The sequence below is a fragment of the Cryptomeria japonica genome, chromosome 8 (assembly GCF_030272615.1).
Source record: "Cryptomeria japonica chromosome 8, Sugi_1.0, whole genome shotgun sequence".
Lineage (NCBI taxonomy): Eukaryota > Viridiplantae > Streptophyta > Pinopsida > Cupressales > Cupressaceae > Cryptomeria > Cryptomeria japonica.
Window position 1 is genome coordinate 220,785,403 of NC_081412.1, and position 16,035 is coordinate 220,801,437.

The following is a 16,035-nucleotide window of genomic DNA, read 5'->3' on the forward strand; positions in this document are numbered from 1 at the left end:
AAAATGCAAGTATGAACTAATAACAAGATTGCAGAATTGAACTTAAACAATGGAAAGCTGTAAATACAAAGATAAGACAAGAATGCAAATGTGTACCTGGAGTCAAAATCTAGGTGGAAATGTTCAGGACGGGGGCGCGGGCGCCACTGTCCCGATTCTGCACATGAAACTGCACCTGGAACTGTTGTTTTGCACTCTAGAAAACTGTCCGAACTGCTAAAAATTGCTGTCTGTCAGGAGGACCAGGGCACCCAGCGCCCCTGTCCCAGGGACCAGGGCGCCTAGCGCCCCTGTCCTGGCAGGACCAGGGTGCCTAGCGCCCCTGTCCTGGCAAGACCAGGGCGCCTAGCGCCCCTGTCCTGGCAGGACCAGGGTGCCCCACGCCCCTGTCCTGGTCTTCTACTTTGATACTGGGTGTGTGGTTCTGTCTCCGTCTGCTTCTTTCGGATCTGTAACTTGCGACGTCGTCTGAATCCCGAAATCTGCACTTATATCTGAAAAAGGTGTTTGGGCGGCTATATAGGGTTTTGTCTTAGTCAAACCCCCACTTCGGTGATTTCCACCTCCACGAATAGCCAAGTTGTATTGTAAAAGTAATGTGTGTGCAGACCTTGTGTGTGTGCAAGATCTAAAATGCAAGTAAGCAAACTAGAGCAACCTAGAAAGTAAACCCTAATTGCTTGTAAATGACAATGTAAATGCTCCAAATCAAGAATGCCAAGTGATCTAAAGCATGAATGTAAATGATATAATGAGGCTTATGCCAAGACATGAAAACAACATGAAATCATACCCAACCCCAAGGGAGGGGTACAAGCCAATCTTCAATCGGTGATCCCTTATTGCTCTTCAATGCCTTCAAAGCCCTAAGTGAATGAATGGATTTGATGAATGCTTGGAGGATGAATGTTGAGAGTTGTTGAAGTCTTCAAAGATCTTCTCTTTCACTGCATATGAGGTTCCTGAAAACAAAATTCGGATCCTCTCAAATGAAGAAAAGAGAGCTCTTATGTATGAAACCCTAGGTCTTAATTCCAACTTTTGGCCGACCTAGAGATTGAATATCCTGCCAATTTCTTGGGGTTGAGCTTTATTTTATGATTGGATCGCGCTCCTAAAATTTCGAGAAAAATGTCCGGGACCGTGTGCACTCCGGGCGCCACGGTCCCAGCAACTTTTCACCAAATTTTCAGGGCCGTTTGATATGATGATTTTAGAGAGAATCCCGAAGTTACAAGTGATTTCGAGATGTTTTGACCCCCGAAATCAAGCCCCCAAGCTCAGAATAGGGCCTAATTAGGGTTTTTGATTAAGTGATGTATTGGAGGAATAAATGAAAGGGGCACGCTTTAATGAAAGGGCCCGACTTTATGATGTGGAAGATGATGAAATAGAACCTTTAGACCTAATTAATTTGATTAATTAAGTGCTAAAGGGGAAATGAAATGCAAAATGCAACTGCACCCAGGTGGGTACTAAACTAGGTGTTAAATTGTACTGCTTTAGCAAGCGCGTACAATTTATGATGTTACATTTAGCCCCCACTTTAGTGGTCATATGAGTACTACGTGCATATGCAAGCTAAAGTACAGAAAAGTAAACATTATTTGAAAAAGGATATATCCATAAGTTGTCGGACGAAGCCCCCAGCGGTATCTGCAGTACACAGTTAGGAACCGCACCCTACAAAACACACGTTAGATCAGAAAATCACCTAATGCTTACTAAGGAAAGTGATGAAATTTGTGAGTAGCTATATGCCCCCCCCTGTTTCGGCTTGCTTATTAGGGAGGTGAAACAGGGTAACATGTTTACTTACGACAAATTGTGTAAGAGAGTATTGATGAGGGATGTTCACTGAAAAGGCTTCATCAGAGCACTTTTTGGAACATCCTGAGAGTAGGGGAATGAAAGTACGATTTCTACGCAACAAACGGTTCGAAAATCGCATCTCCCAAACTCAAGTTATGATGAAATGAGTGAAAGAGGAAAATTAGGGTTTTGAAAGTAAAGGTAAAGGAATGAAAGTATATACCTTGAAAGTGACATTTGCATTTGTCACTTTGTTGATTCTGAGTACTATTCATTGCAGCGGAGCCCACATAGCCATCATCATGCCTTCACAACGACCGGAGCATCCTACGAAGATTGAGACCATGCGACAGGCCGTGATCGATGACGAGCCACTAGATGAGGTGAGTTGACTGAATGTTGACTTTTGATTTTCTGCATTTGACTTTCTGTGATCATTTGTGGGCCCTGGAACCTGACCCTGGGTCCCACCCAGGGCACCATGGTCCCTTCAAGGCGCCATGGTCACTGTGGGGCGCCATGGTCCCCTCAGGGCGCCATGGTCCCTGACAGGGCGCCATGGTCCCTTCAGGGCGCCATGGTCCCTGACAGGGCGCCATGGTCCCAATCAGGACTTGGCGAGAGATATCAAGGTTAGCATACGATGTTCGACAGTTTGCATGAATGATTTTGATGATTGAGCACTAATTATAGTTATGTTTTTGTGATGCAGGGTCTCCCGTACATGAGAGAGCACACGACGGGGCAGATTCTTTGCAGTTTGCGAGATCAGATTCCTCGGCTTACTCAGGCAGAGAGAGACACATTGTCGATAGTAGGTTTGTGGTCTATGATTCTTATGCCGGCCATTCAATTTCATCTCGTGATGCTGATGGCACTCATGGAGTGATGGGATCCTGACACATGCACGTTCCAGCTTCCAGTAGGGGAGATGATGGTGACACTTGAGGATGTGTACCGCATTCTTTGCCTACCGATCAGAGGAGCTACGGTGACATATGCGACCGATCGATCAGCAGAGGATCATCAGAGGGAGCAGGTATATTGCATAGGGAGAGTCATACCGAGTGAGACGAGAGGTCGTATCATGGTCAGCTGGCTCTTACATCCTACAGGAGAGGTGCCCCTCATGAGACGTCTTATGATAGACATCATTGCACTAGCTGTCTGCCCTAATGGGCGAGGTACACACATGCATGGGGGTCTCACATGGTGCATCAGGGCTATGGAGAGACATAGGAGAGTATACGCCTGGGGTCAGAGTATGCTTGCACATCTCTATCATGACCTCGAGGAGTATGTTTTTGGACAGGGTTGCAGCTTGATGACATGCACACTTCTGCAGGTGTGGATATTTGAGCACTTTACATGCACTAGGCCTATCGGCTATCCGATGAGTACGGCTAGCGAGTGACCTAGGGTATTTGCTTATCCACTTACCAACGAGTGGAGATTTGGAGATCTATTGTATTAGAGAGTGACATTTGACAGATTGACAGCTGAGGTGATTGTGTGGAGACCATATCTGCGGATGCACAGATGGGATGGGATGGAGAGACAGTTAGCATGCTTACAGAGGAACCGCCTACTGAGAGGGCGATACCCACACATCATAGTCCCATTCTACTTTGACCGATTATGGAGGTAGTTTGGGCTAGAGCAGTGTGTTCCAGCCGATGTGCCCATCTACACTCGACACTCACGAGTCCTTCCCAGACCCAGAGCAGTAGCGAGACCGACGATAGATGACATCAAGGTCACAGATATAGAGGGGTCCGACCAGGATGTGGTCACTGATTATGCTGCAGACCCCGGGGCACAGCGCAGGTATCTCTCATGGTTTATGAGATCATACCCAGGGCCTATCTTTCCACCAGATCACTCGACAGGCCATCCAGGTCCATGGAGGCATGGAGACCGAGATGAGGACCAGGGATCCAGATCGGAGGAGCCAGAGGAGGGAGAGGGTCATGAAGAGACAGGAGGTCCTGATCCACCTATAGGAGATCAGCCTAGTGTCGAGGAGGAGGAGGATGAGGATGACGATGAGGAGGAGAGAGATGATGATGAGGAGAACGAGGATGCAGATGAGGATGAGGATGCAGATGAGGAGGAGGATAGAGATGACGAGGAGGAGTCAGATGCAGCTCCTCACCATTCAGGAGATGATACCATAGCCTTAGATCCTCCTGTCATTCCCCAAAAGGGGGAACACGAGGTGATATGGAGACATGTACCTATCACGCACAGATCATTCGAGCGTGGGGAGCCTAGTAGTTCCCAGTCACAGATGCTTCCATATCACGATCCCTACTGGCGTGAGGGAGATCTAGGTATAGTAGGTGTATATTGATTGATTAATGCTTTGATGATAGAAAATGGTACTAACACAAAATCTGTTCTACTGCTACAGCTAATGTGCAGGAGTGGCGCTCCTTGATCCAGCAAGCAATGACAGATATCTCCATGACAGCGCAAATCCCTAGTTCCTCACAGGTCGCTTATAGACCTCAAGGGAACTCGGGTCGGCATGATGATTTGTTTTCCCCATTTCGAGTACAAGTAGAGATATGGAGAGAGAGAGAGAGAGCGAGCTCTATCAGAGGACCTTCAGCGGGCACAGCGTGATCTAGCAGCTGCTCAAGCCGAGGCTACCTCGTATCACGCGATCATTATGGATAGGGATTGTAGGAGTTCCTCTCGGAGCCATTCACGATCTATATCACGATATACCCCTATGGGTCTACCTGCACGGCCGGATCAGGAGGGAGCATCTAGTCGTCACTCTCCAGCCACTAGCCCTAGGGATAGGAGATGATTTTATGATGTATGGTAGGTCACATTTTGGATGCATAGTGACCTACCTTTGTATATTGATCCACACATATATATATACATGCTTCTTTGTCTCAAATGTGTTATCTTTAATGTCTAAAACAATGTATATTTTTCTTTGATTAATGCTAACACATTTGGTAGATGTACATGCATGTTCTGAATCTAATTTCCATGTGATTAATTTCTCAATGCTCCATGATTAAATTGATACATGTGTGACTTAATTAAAATATTTGATCAAGTACTACATTGATGATAAGGAAGAAAGTATGTATTAAGCCTACGAATCATATAGCTAATGTGATTTAATTTGAATTTAAACACAACATGACATGATTCAACTTAACACATAAAAACATTGTATAATATGTCAACATAATGAAAATGTAAATCTTTTGTAATTTACATAAATGAATTCAAGACAAGCCATAAAGTAAAGAAACATGCTTGTCAAGAACGAAGCAATATAGATTAAACAAAACATCATTTAATTCTATTTTCTCTAACAAAGATATGCTAACATATTATCCAATTTTGAAGAAGTGAGGAAGGAAATAGATAAATGATAGGGAATGAGAAATTAAGCATAGTATCTACGCAAGTGCATAGCGTTTATAGGGTCTTTAAGAGGCGTACCGTCTACATCCGCTATTTTGTAAGCACCTGATCCATAATCTTCAATAAAAATATATGGTCCAAGCCAATTAGGACTGAATTTTCCCTTTTCTTCAGGCAAGGCATTCACATTGCGCTGATTCTCATAGAGGACTAAGTCACCTACTGAGAAGGAACGTTGAATAACCTTATCATTATAGCTTCGTTGCAGAGTTTTGTGATACGCTTGAATATGATCAAGAGCATTTATATGCTGTTCATCAAGCATCTCAAGCTGTTGAAGCCTTTGTTCTCGATAAGAGTCATCATCTACTATACCTTTGAGAGAAACTCTAAGTGATGGAATCTCTAATTCTAAAGGCATAATAGCATCAACACCATAAACAAGATTATAAGGGGTAGTTCCTGTAGCAATTCGTACACTCGTTCGGTAGGCCCAAAGAGCATAGATTAGCTGAGTACTCCAATCCTTACCATGCTTATTCACGGTTTTGCGAAGAATTTGTTCAATTATTTTATTGGATGATTCCGCTTAACCATTTGATTGAGGATAGTATGGTGTAGAAAATTGATGTTTGATATGATATTTCTCAAGGAATTTCTTCACGTCTTTGTTTTTGAAGGATGTCCCATTATCAGAAATTATAGTGGAAGGTATCCCGAATCGAGAAATAATGTTTTCTAGAAGAAATCGACAAATCACTTCAGCAGTAGTAGAGCAAAGAGGAACAACTTCTACCCACTTTGTAAAGTAATCTGTTGCGGTTATAATGAAAGTATGTCCTTGAGATGAAGGAGGAGAGATTTTACCGATGAGATCCAACCCCCATGCAGAGAAAGGCCAAGAGGCTACCTGAGAACGAAGTTCTTGGGCAAGGGCATGAATCAAATTATTGTGTTGTTGACATTGATGACATTTCTTAACAAATGAAAAAGAATCCTGCTGCATAGTTTGCCAATAATATCCCATACGGAGCAACCTTTGAACCAAGGATTTACCTCCAAAATGCCCCCCACAGGCACCTGAATGCGCCTCTTCAAGAGCAATAGGGATCTCCGATTTGTTAAGACAACGAAGGAGAAGACCGTTATAATCCCTTTGGTAAAGAACATTAGAAAGAATGATATATCTAGCAGACAACTTGCGAACTCTAGCCCTTGTGTTCCTATTGGCGGAATCAGGAAAGGTACCATCAGTCAAGTATCTTACGATATGTGAGTACCATTCATCTGAGTCTATAAAATCGCAACATGTCACCAGGCTGGAATTATCTACAATAGCTAGAGAAATAAGGTTGTGAATAACAAATTTAAGATCAACCACAGGGTCCTCTAAAGATACAAGAGAAGCCACACATGCCATTGCGTCCGCATGTTGATTATCTTTTCGAGGAACAGGTTCTATGGTGTAAGAATCAAATTTTTGTAACAAAGAGATAGCAAGGTTTTTATATTGTGATAATTTGTCTTGTTTTGCTTGATACAGTCCTGTTACTTGTCTTATAATCAGTTGAGAATCTCCAAAAATATGTATGTGTTTTATATTCAAAGCTAAGGCTACCTTTATCCCTGCTATAAGAGCCTCATACTCAGCAATGGTATTGGTACATAGGAAATTGAGACGGTAAGATAAGGGAATGGACTTCTTTGTAGGAGAAATCAGAACAACACCTGCCCCCGATCCTGTACGACACTTAGAGCCATCAAAGTATAACTCCCAAGTTTCATCTTTCTCTGTACAAAGGATGAAGTCGTCAGGAAAGGACTCAGGGTTAGGGAGGGAGAAAGGTGAAGGGGCCTCAACCAAGTGATCGGTCAACACTTGCCCTTTAATTGCTCTTTGTGAAACAAATTTAAGGTCAAATTCAGTTAACATCATAACCCACTTAGCTAGGCGTCCTGATAAATCAGTTTTAGAGAAAAGATGCTTCAACAGATCAAACTTTACCATCACGTGGACTTCTGAATTTAAAAGATAATGTCTCAATTTCTGAGTCACAAACACCAAGGCCAAGCATTGTCTTTCTATCGCAGAATATTGGGTCTCATAATCGAGTAAGGTACGACTTATATAATAAACCGGACACTCCTTACCATCTTTATCATGTTGTGCCAATAATGCTGCAAGAGCATGAGAGGAAGCAGCTGTATAAAGAAGGAAGGGTTTAGAAGGTTCGGCCGGTCGAAGGATAGGAGGATTAGCCAAATACACTTTTAAATCTTCAAATGCTTGTTGACAATCTTTATTCCATTGAAAAGTGATATTCTTTTTCAGAAGTTGAGTAAAAGGAAAAGTACGATCCGCAAGTTGAGATACGAACCTATGAATAGCCTGAATCTTTCCTTGTAAGCTTTTGAGTTGAGACACATTTCTAGGAGGTGGCGTGTTGATAATAGCATCTATTTTCTTAGTATCCACCTCAATTCCACGATGCGAAACTATGAATCCTAATAGTTTTCCACTATCCACACCAAAAACACATTTTCGGGGATTCAAGCGCATGTGATATTTACGAATCCTTTCAAAGATTTGACGAAGGATCTTAATATGATCTATGCGGAGAATGGATTTGGCTAAAACATCATCAACATAATCTTCTAAAATCTTATGCATGTAATCGTGGAAGATAAGGGTCATCGCTCGTTGATAAGTTGCGCCAGCGTTTTTAAGTCCGAAAGGCATCATTATCCAACAAAACGTACCCCAAGGAGTGGTGAAAGCAGTTTTGAATTGATCTTGAGGGTTAATGAAAATTTGATTGTATCCTGAAAAACCATCCATGAAGGATAACAAGGCATGTCCTGCCATAGAATCAACTATCATGTCAATGTTTGGAAGAGGGAAATCATCTTTTAAAGAAGCTTTATTTAAATCTTGAAAGTCGGTACACATTCTTATTTTGTTATCTGGTTTAGCCACAACGACAATATTTGAAATCCATGGGGAATAATCAATAGGGCGGATAAATCCAGCCTCCAATAATTTTTCAATCTCAGCCTTAACAAGCAGAGCCACCTTAGGATTCATTTTTCGAATCTTTTGTTTCACGGGCTTAGCATCAGGAACTAAGACAATATTATGAGTGACAATCTTAGGATCTATACCAGGCATGTCAGAATATGTCCAAGCAAAGATCTCAGGGAATTCATGCAATAAATCATCATATTGTTTTTGTTCCTCTTCGTCCAGACATTTTCCAATTTTAATAACTTTTTCTTCATTGCAAGGATCCATCTTAACATCAGTGGTGTGACTTATGAGAAGATTACTTTGTTGAGGAGTATCCTTTAACTGAGGGAATTCTTTCACAATCTCATCATTATCAATCTCTTTTCCAAAATAGGCTTCAGTGTTTAAACAATAAGGGAGTCCCCTATTGTGATGATAACGAGGAAGAGTATCATAAGCTCCTAAAAACTCAGCTAAAGCATCATCGGTAGGAAAAACATCCAAAGCACAGGCACACGAAGGATCCTCATCAATATACTCAGGGTGTTGCATTGATAGAGATGTAGAAATAGTATTAACACTAATACATGGTCTTCTAGAAGCTTTAGTGTGCTTGAAGGGATTATAGCCAAGTCCAAAGGCATAATTGTGAAGATTATTTTCTAGAGGAACCTTTATCCCTTGTTCGTGAGCGCCACAACCATTTCCATGATACCCATGCTTAGCAAAAATGCAAAAACCATGACCATAACGATCAGCCATTTCAGAAAGAGAAGGTGGTTTTTCATAAGACAAAGAATCAAACCCTTCAGAATTGGAAGTGCGAGGAGAAGAAGTTTGAGAAGCGGCCACGAAGTTATTACTCATAGGTTCAGGTAGTGTTGATTGATTTTTAGCTTCTTCCTTCTTTTCAGCTTTAAGCTCTCTAGAAGGAACCTTATATTCACCTACAAAGGTGGGATTAAAATCAAGAGATCCCCAATCGTTGTCTGCGAGAATCTTCTCAGGATCAAAATCCTTCTTATGTGTAGTTTCAAATTGAGAAGAGTCTTCTTCAGGAGCTCTAGACTGTTCCAAAGAATTTTGATCATCAGAGAGCGATGATTCACCAATAGGTATCTTGTTTAAAGAGTCATCACTAGACGAGGATGGCTTAGAAGAACCCCCTTTGGAAGTAGATGTTTGTAAACAAGTTTGGAAATTAGTATCACCTATCAAGGTATATGTCTTATTGTTATAAATAAATTTAACTTGTCTATGCAATGTAGAGGGGACAGCTTGCATACTGTGAATCCAAGGTCTCCCTAATAGCAAGTTGTATGTTAGATTTCCCGACATAACATGGATAGGAGTAGGCAAAGTAACAGGCCCCACTGTGACGGGTAAGGTGATAATACCTAATAAATTTTTAGCCACATTATCAAAGCCTCGAATAGGATGAGAGTCAGGCTCAATTAGAGATGTATCCACATTCATCTTATGCAAAAGATTAATGCTACACACATTAAGACCAGAGCCATTATCTACTAGTGTTCGTCTTATAGCAGTATCATTTATGATAACCACAATCATCAAGGGATCATGTTGATGTTGAATTTCACTAGTGGGCAACTCATCTTGAGTAAACACAATATGAGCCTTAGGATTCATCACAGAGTTAACCAAAGACACTATATTACTAGATGTATTCGGTGGAGGAACATTAAAATCTTTTAAAGCATCTTGTAACATTCCGTGATGAGCAGAAGAAGTTTGAATCAAATCCCAAAGGGATATCTTAGCAGGGGTAGCCTTAAGTTGTTCTATGAGATCATATTCCTTGCCAAGAACTTGTGAAATACGTGGAGCTTGCGGAAGAGTTGGTTGAGGATTAGGAAGAGGAGCTGGAATAACCGGAGGAGGATTAGGTTGCCTATTATTTCTAGTATGATAAGTATGAGCAACCGCATGATAACTCTCTCTAGTTAATTGCTTGGCATAATTATAAGGACTTATAGGTTTTCTTCCTTGCACAGTGATGATAGGTTTATTTGGAGTAATAAAGGAATCATACCCCCCTTGGACAGTAAGGAGAGGTGATTTAGGAACTTGAAAGGTGGGAGAAGGACAAGCACCTTGGACTTCAAAGAGAGGCTTATTATGCTCATTCAAGTTTATCATGTTAACTAATTTAGAAGTTTTGTTCTTGTTTAGAGATTTCGATAAAGCCACAAAGTCATCAAGAGCATCATCCAACAAAGCATGATCATATCTATTAAAAGGTTTATCTTTTGATTCAAAAGGAGACATCTCCTCATAGAGGGGATTATTGAAAACAACCATGTTACTAGATTCAGTGGAAGAGTTGATAGGAATGTACCCTTGAGAGGAATCATTCAACTTATCTTTCTCATCACAACGAAATGGCATAGTAACAAGGTTTATGAGTTTTTGGTAAAATGAAGGTTTAGCATCTTTAGGGTTCAAAAACTCATCTAAAGCTTCATCTAATTCATCTTGGCTATACTCATAATAATCATCATAAGCATGAACATTTTGCAAATAAAAGTTTGACATTTTGAAATAAAAGTTGCATAAAACTTAGACAAACAATGCAAAGAAACAAAGAAACACACTCCTTTCTTTTTTTTTCTTTTTCTTTTTATGAAAATGAAATGAAAACACACTAAATCTAGATCTAGATCTAACAAATGCAATGCAAGAGGAAGCAATGATAGTTTCACGTCGGGTTCACCAAAATGTGTCGGGGAAAAAGCGAGACTAGGCTAACATGTCCTAATCCTACCTTTTGTCACACATTACGGAATACGAAAGAGCCTAAAGGTATCGCACAATTGGCTACTTCTTTTTGGTGAAAGAGAGAGCCATGGGCTACCTATTAGGGTTTCTATTCCTTTGTTGTAATTGAAAGGTAAGATTATGCAAGTTCAATTCCTAACCCTAAAATGCAAGTATGAACTAATAACAAGATTGCAGAATTGAACTTAAACAATGGAAAGCTGTAAATACAAAGATAAGACAAGAATGCAAATGCGTACCCAGAGTCAAAATCTGGGTGAAAATGTTCAGGACGGGGGCGCGGGCGCCACTATCCTGATTCTGCACCTGAAACTGCACCTGAAACTGTTGTTTTGCACTCTGGAAAACTATCTGAACTGCTAAAAATTGTTGTCTGTCAGGAGGACCAGGGCGCCCAGCGCCCCTATCCCAGGGACCAGGGCACGTAGTGCCCCTATCCTGGCAGGACCAGGGCACCCCACGCCCCTATCCTGGTCTTCTTCTTTGATACTGGGTGTGTGGTTCCGTCTCCGTCTGCTTCTTTCGGATCTATAACTTGCGGCATCGTCTGAATCCCGAAATCTGCACTTATATCTGAAAAAGGTGTTTGGGCGGCTATATAGGGTTTTGCCTTAGCCAAACCCCTACTTCGGTGATTTCCACCTCCACGAATAGCCAAGTTGTATTGTAAAAGTAATGTGTGTGCAGACCTTGTGTGTGTGCAAGATCTAAAATGCAAGTAAGCAAACTAGAGCAACCTAGAAAGTAAACCCTAATTACTTGTAAATGACAATGTAAATGCTCCAAATCAAGAATGCCAAGTGATCTAAAGCATGAATGTAAATGATATAATGAGGCTTATGCCAAGACATGAAAACAACATGAAATCATACCCAACCCCAAGGGAGGGGTACAAGCCAATCTTCAGTCGGTGATCCCTTATTGCTCTTCAATGCCTTCAAAGCCTTAAGTGAATGAATGGATTTGATGAATGCTTGGAGGATGAATGTTGAGAGTTGTTGAAGTCTTCAAAGATCTTCTCTTTCGCTGCATATGAGGTTCCTGAAAACAAAATTCGGATCCTCTCAAATGAAGAAAAGAGAGCTCTTATGTATGAAACCCTAGGTCTTAATTCCAACTTTTGGCCGACCTAGAGATTGAATATCCCACCAATTTCTTGGGGTTAAGCTTTATTTTATGATTGGATCGTGCTCCTAAAATTTTGGGAAAAATGTCCGGGACCGTGTGCACTCCGGGCGCCACGGTCCCAGCAACTTTTCACCAAATTTTCAGGGCCGTCAGATATGATGATTTTAGAGAGAATCCCGAAGTTACAGGTGATTTCGAGATGTTTTGACCCCCGAAATCAAGCCCCCAAGCTCAGAATAGGGCCTAATTAGGGTTTTTGATTAAGTGATGTATTGGAGGAATAAATGAAAGGGGCACGCTTTAATGAAAGGGCCCGACTTTATGATGTGGAAGATGATGAAATAGAACCTTTAGACCTAATTAATTTGATTAATTAAGTTCTAAAGGGGAAATGAAATGCAAAATGCAACTGCGCCCAGGTGGGTGCTAAACTAGGTGTTAAATTGTACTGCTTTAGCAAGTGCGTACAATTTATGACGTTACAATATGTTACCTTGATATCTTTAAGAGTCTATCTCATCCACATCACCCAAGTACAAAAATACACCACTGCAATATACTCTACTTCAAATATAGATTGGGAAACTAAGTCTTGCTTTAATTGAACCAGTTGACGAATTTGTCCCCTAAAAAAAAGCACCATCACTAGTACTCTTCTGGTCATCAACACGTTTATCCCAATCTCCATAAGTATAAGCTTTTATCATGAAATCTCCACCCTTTTTCTACCAAATTCCAAAGTCCACAATACCTTTCAAATATCTAAAAAATTCTTTTCATAGCTTGCTCATGTGCCACCTTCTGATTTCTTGAAATCTAATCACCAAAAAAATAGCCTGCATGATATATGGTTTGGACATAGTCAATTACAACAATATACTAATCATCAACCTGTACTTTTTCTATTCAACCTTTGGAGAATCATCATGTTTTCTCAACTTACACCCAATGGTTAAATGAGTTGTAACTAGTTTACAATCATCAAAACCAAATTTCTTCAACATCTCTTTCACATACATGCTTTGTAAGATGAAAAGTCCATGTTCAGATTGAATAACTTGTAACCCAAGAAAGAAAGACAGATCACTAATTATTGACATTTCAAATTGTTTATGCATCTATTTAGCAAACTCTTTGCATAAACTATCATTTCCTCCAAATATAATGTCATCCACATAAACTATAACAATCAACAGGTTATCTCCATCAATTTTGAAATAAAGGTTACTGTTTGTTGTACCTTTCTTGAAATTATGTTAAAAAAAATACCTATCTAATCTTGTATACCGAGATCTAGGTGCCTATTTGAGCCCATACAACACTTTCTTTAGTCTGCACACTATATCCTATTCTTCTGTCATTCTGAATCCATTCGGTTGCTAATGTAAACTTCTTCTTCCATATATCCATTTAAAAATGTTGATTTGACATCCATCAGATACACTTTAAAGTTCTTGTAAGCTAAAAATGCAAGAAACATACAAATAGCTTCCATCCTTGCTACCGGAGCAAAAGTTTCCTTAAATTTAATGCCTTCCACATGAGAGTATCCCTTACATGCTAGTATTTCTTCATTCCTTGTAACCTATCCTTTCTCATTTAGCTTGTTCTTGAACACCCATTTAGTTCCTATCAGATTCTTTTCCATTGGTCTAGGTACCATTTCCCCAGTCTTGTTCTTCTGAATCTAATTTTGTTCTTCTTCCATAAATTTTACCCAACTCTCATCTTTACTAGCTTCTTCATAAGTCTTCAGCTCAATCATTGATAGAAAATAGTAATTGGCTTGTTTTTTAAATTCTGCAATCTTCCTCCTTGTCTGAACACCTTTTTTCTCGTCTCCAATTATCTGGTTTTTTGAATGATTTTTCTAAACATATTTAGCAAGAAATTTTGTTGAGTCTTCCTCTTCTTCTTATTTATTTGCTTCCTTCTCCTTGTTTTCTTTCAAATCACCTGTCTTCTGTTGGCATTTTGCATATAGATTGCATTAATGATATGTTGTCATTGATGTCAATTGAATGAGTGAATGATATTCATGATATTGCTGATGTTATTGTTGTTATTGCTATTGTCTTGTAATCGGTATGATAAATTTTAAGGAAGATGTTGTAAACCGGTATATGGTAGTTTGTAAGATGAACCGGTGTAAAGGGTTAAACCTTTCTATGTTATGTAACTGGTAAACCCTATCGTTTGTTTTCTATTAAACCCTAACCGATCAAGTTTGTTGGTTTAAGATCTAATGTTGAGTAGTAATGCTGGAGACACGTGTGATCATTGTATGAGGATTAGTTCAGATTGATTTGGCATGTTTGTTATCTTGGAAAGGAGCAAAGTGGATTGCATCTAATGAATAGTGCATGATGAGTTACAAAGTCCGATGAAGCACTGATCATGGAGAAGTTGGAATTTTCTTGAAGAATGTGAAGAGATTGTTATGATTTCTAACGGTCAAGATTGTACCGACTTGTTTGTAATATCGATGATGAGAATTAGGTTTTTGTTGTGTTACCGACCTAGTTATTTGTATTTAAGGTTGATGATATTGTTTTATTAAGTGTTGTCAAAGTTGACAAGATTGGGAGAAACTAGTTGAGTGTGTGGTTTCCTAAATGGTGGATGGATCTGCAGTTTGAGTAAGGGCAGATTGAAGCTTAACAAGGATTTGATCAAGCAGATGTAGTGCTATTCAGATAGATCAATAAAACTTGTTGTTTTCTAACAATTACAATAGAAATTGAAATCCCCTAACCAGGTAAGCTCTAACAAGCTTGGTTACTTTCTAAATTCTCTAACAAGGTGGTCCATTAGTTTGGATTCTCAAATCCTCCAGCGAGGTTAATCCTAATAGGGTATTGTGCTTTTCATCATGACATATTTGTAAATCCCTTAACCGAGTGATTCCTAACTGGAATTAGTTCTTAACAAGACTTATTGTAAAAGCTTTAACAAGCTTGGCTCCTAACAAGGCGAACTTTAGAAGAGTTCAAATAGCTATCTTTGTGAGTCTCATCTCACTGTGGTTTTTACCTATTTGGGTTTTCCACATATAAATATTTGTGTCAAGTGGTGAATGCTTTTGTGGTTATGATCTTATTTGTTGATTTGATTAACTACTTAACTATTCTGATAAGGCATGATAATTGGAAGCATTGAGAGATGAATATGTTGACATATGATTAAGCATTTTTTATATTTACAAGATTGAAGTTGTTTACTGTTAAGTTGTCATAATAGTCAAACCGGTTGATGTCAGCTGGTGTTGGTTAATGTTGAGTATTGATCTTGATAAGTGAAAGTTTACTTTGTGAGTTTGAATTTGAGTTTGGGAGTTTGTATCATTTTTTCAGTATACTAATTCACCCCCCACTCTCAGTATTCTACCGGATACTTATTCTTTCATCATACCATCATCTTCTCTGTAATTATTGGATCGATCTCAACCTTATGTGCTAGAAACCATTTACTCTCTCTTATCCTTGATATAGTATACATTTATACTTGTTCTAAATCCTTCTATAACCCTTTTACCAGTCTTTTATTTTCTGATCACACATCCAGTGCTGCTAAACGAAGCTCCATAACATTTTCTACACATTTGACTAACACTTAACAAACTATATTGTAATCCTTTAACATAATAAACATCATCAATTTTATTCTTACCATTAATAAAAACACTTCCAATACCTCGAATAGCTACTCCATCTCCTCTGACAAATTTTATTGATCCACCATCGTATTTCTTGAGATTAACAAACTTTTCCTTATGATGAATATATGATTTTAACATATGGAGTCAATAATCCATGTATTTGGTTCTTTCTTAGCATGCAATGCAGTCTTGACTGTCTTCTCTTCTTCCTCTTTTTCCAAGGCATTCTCCTTTT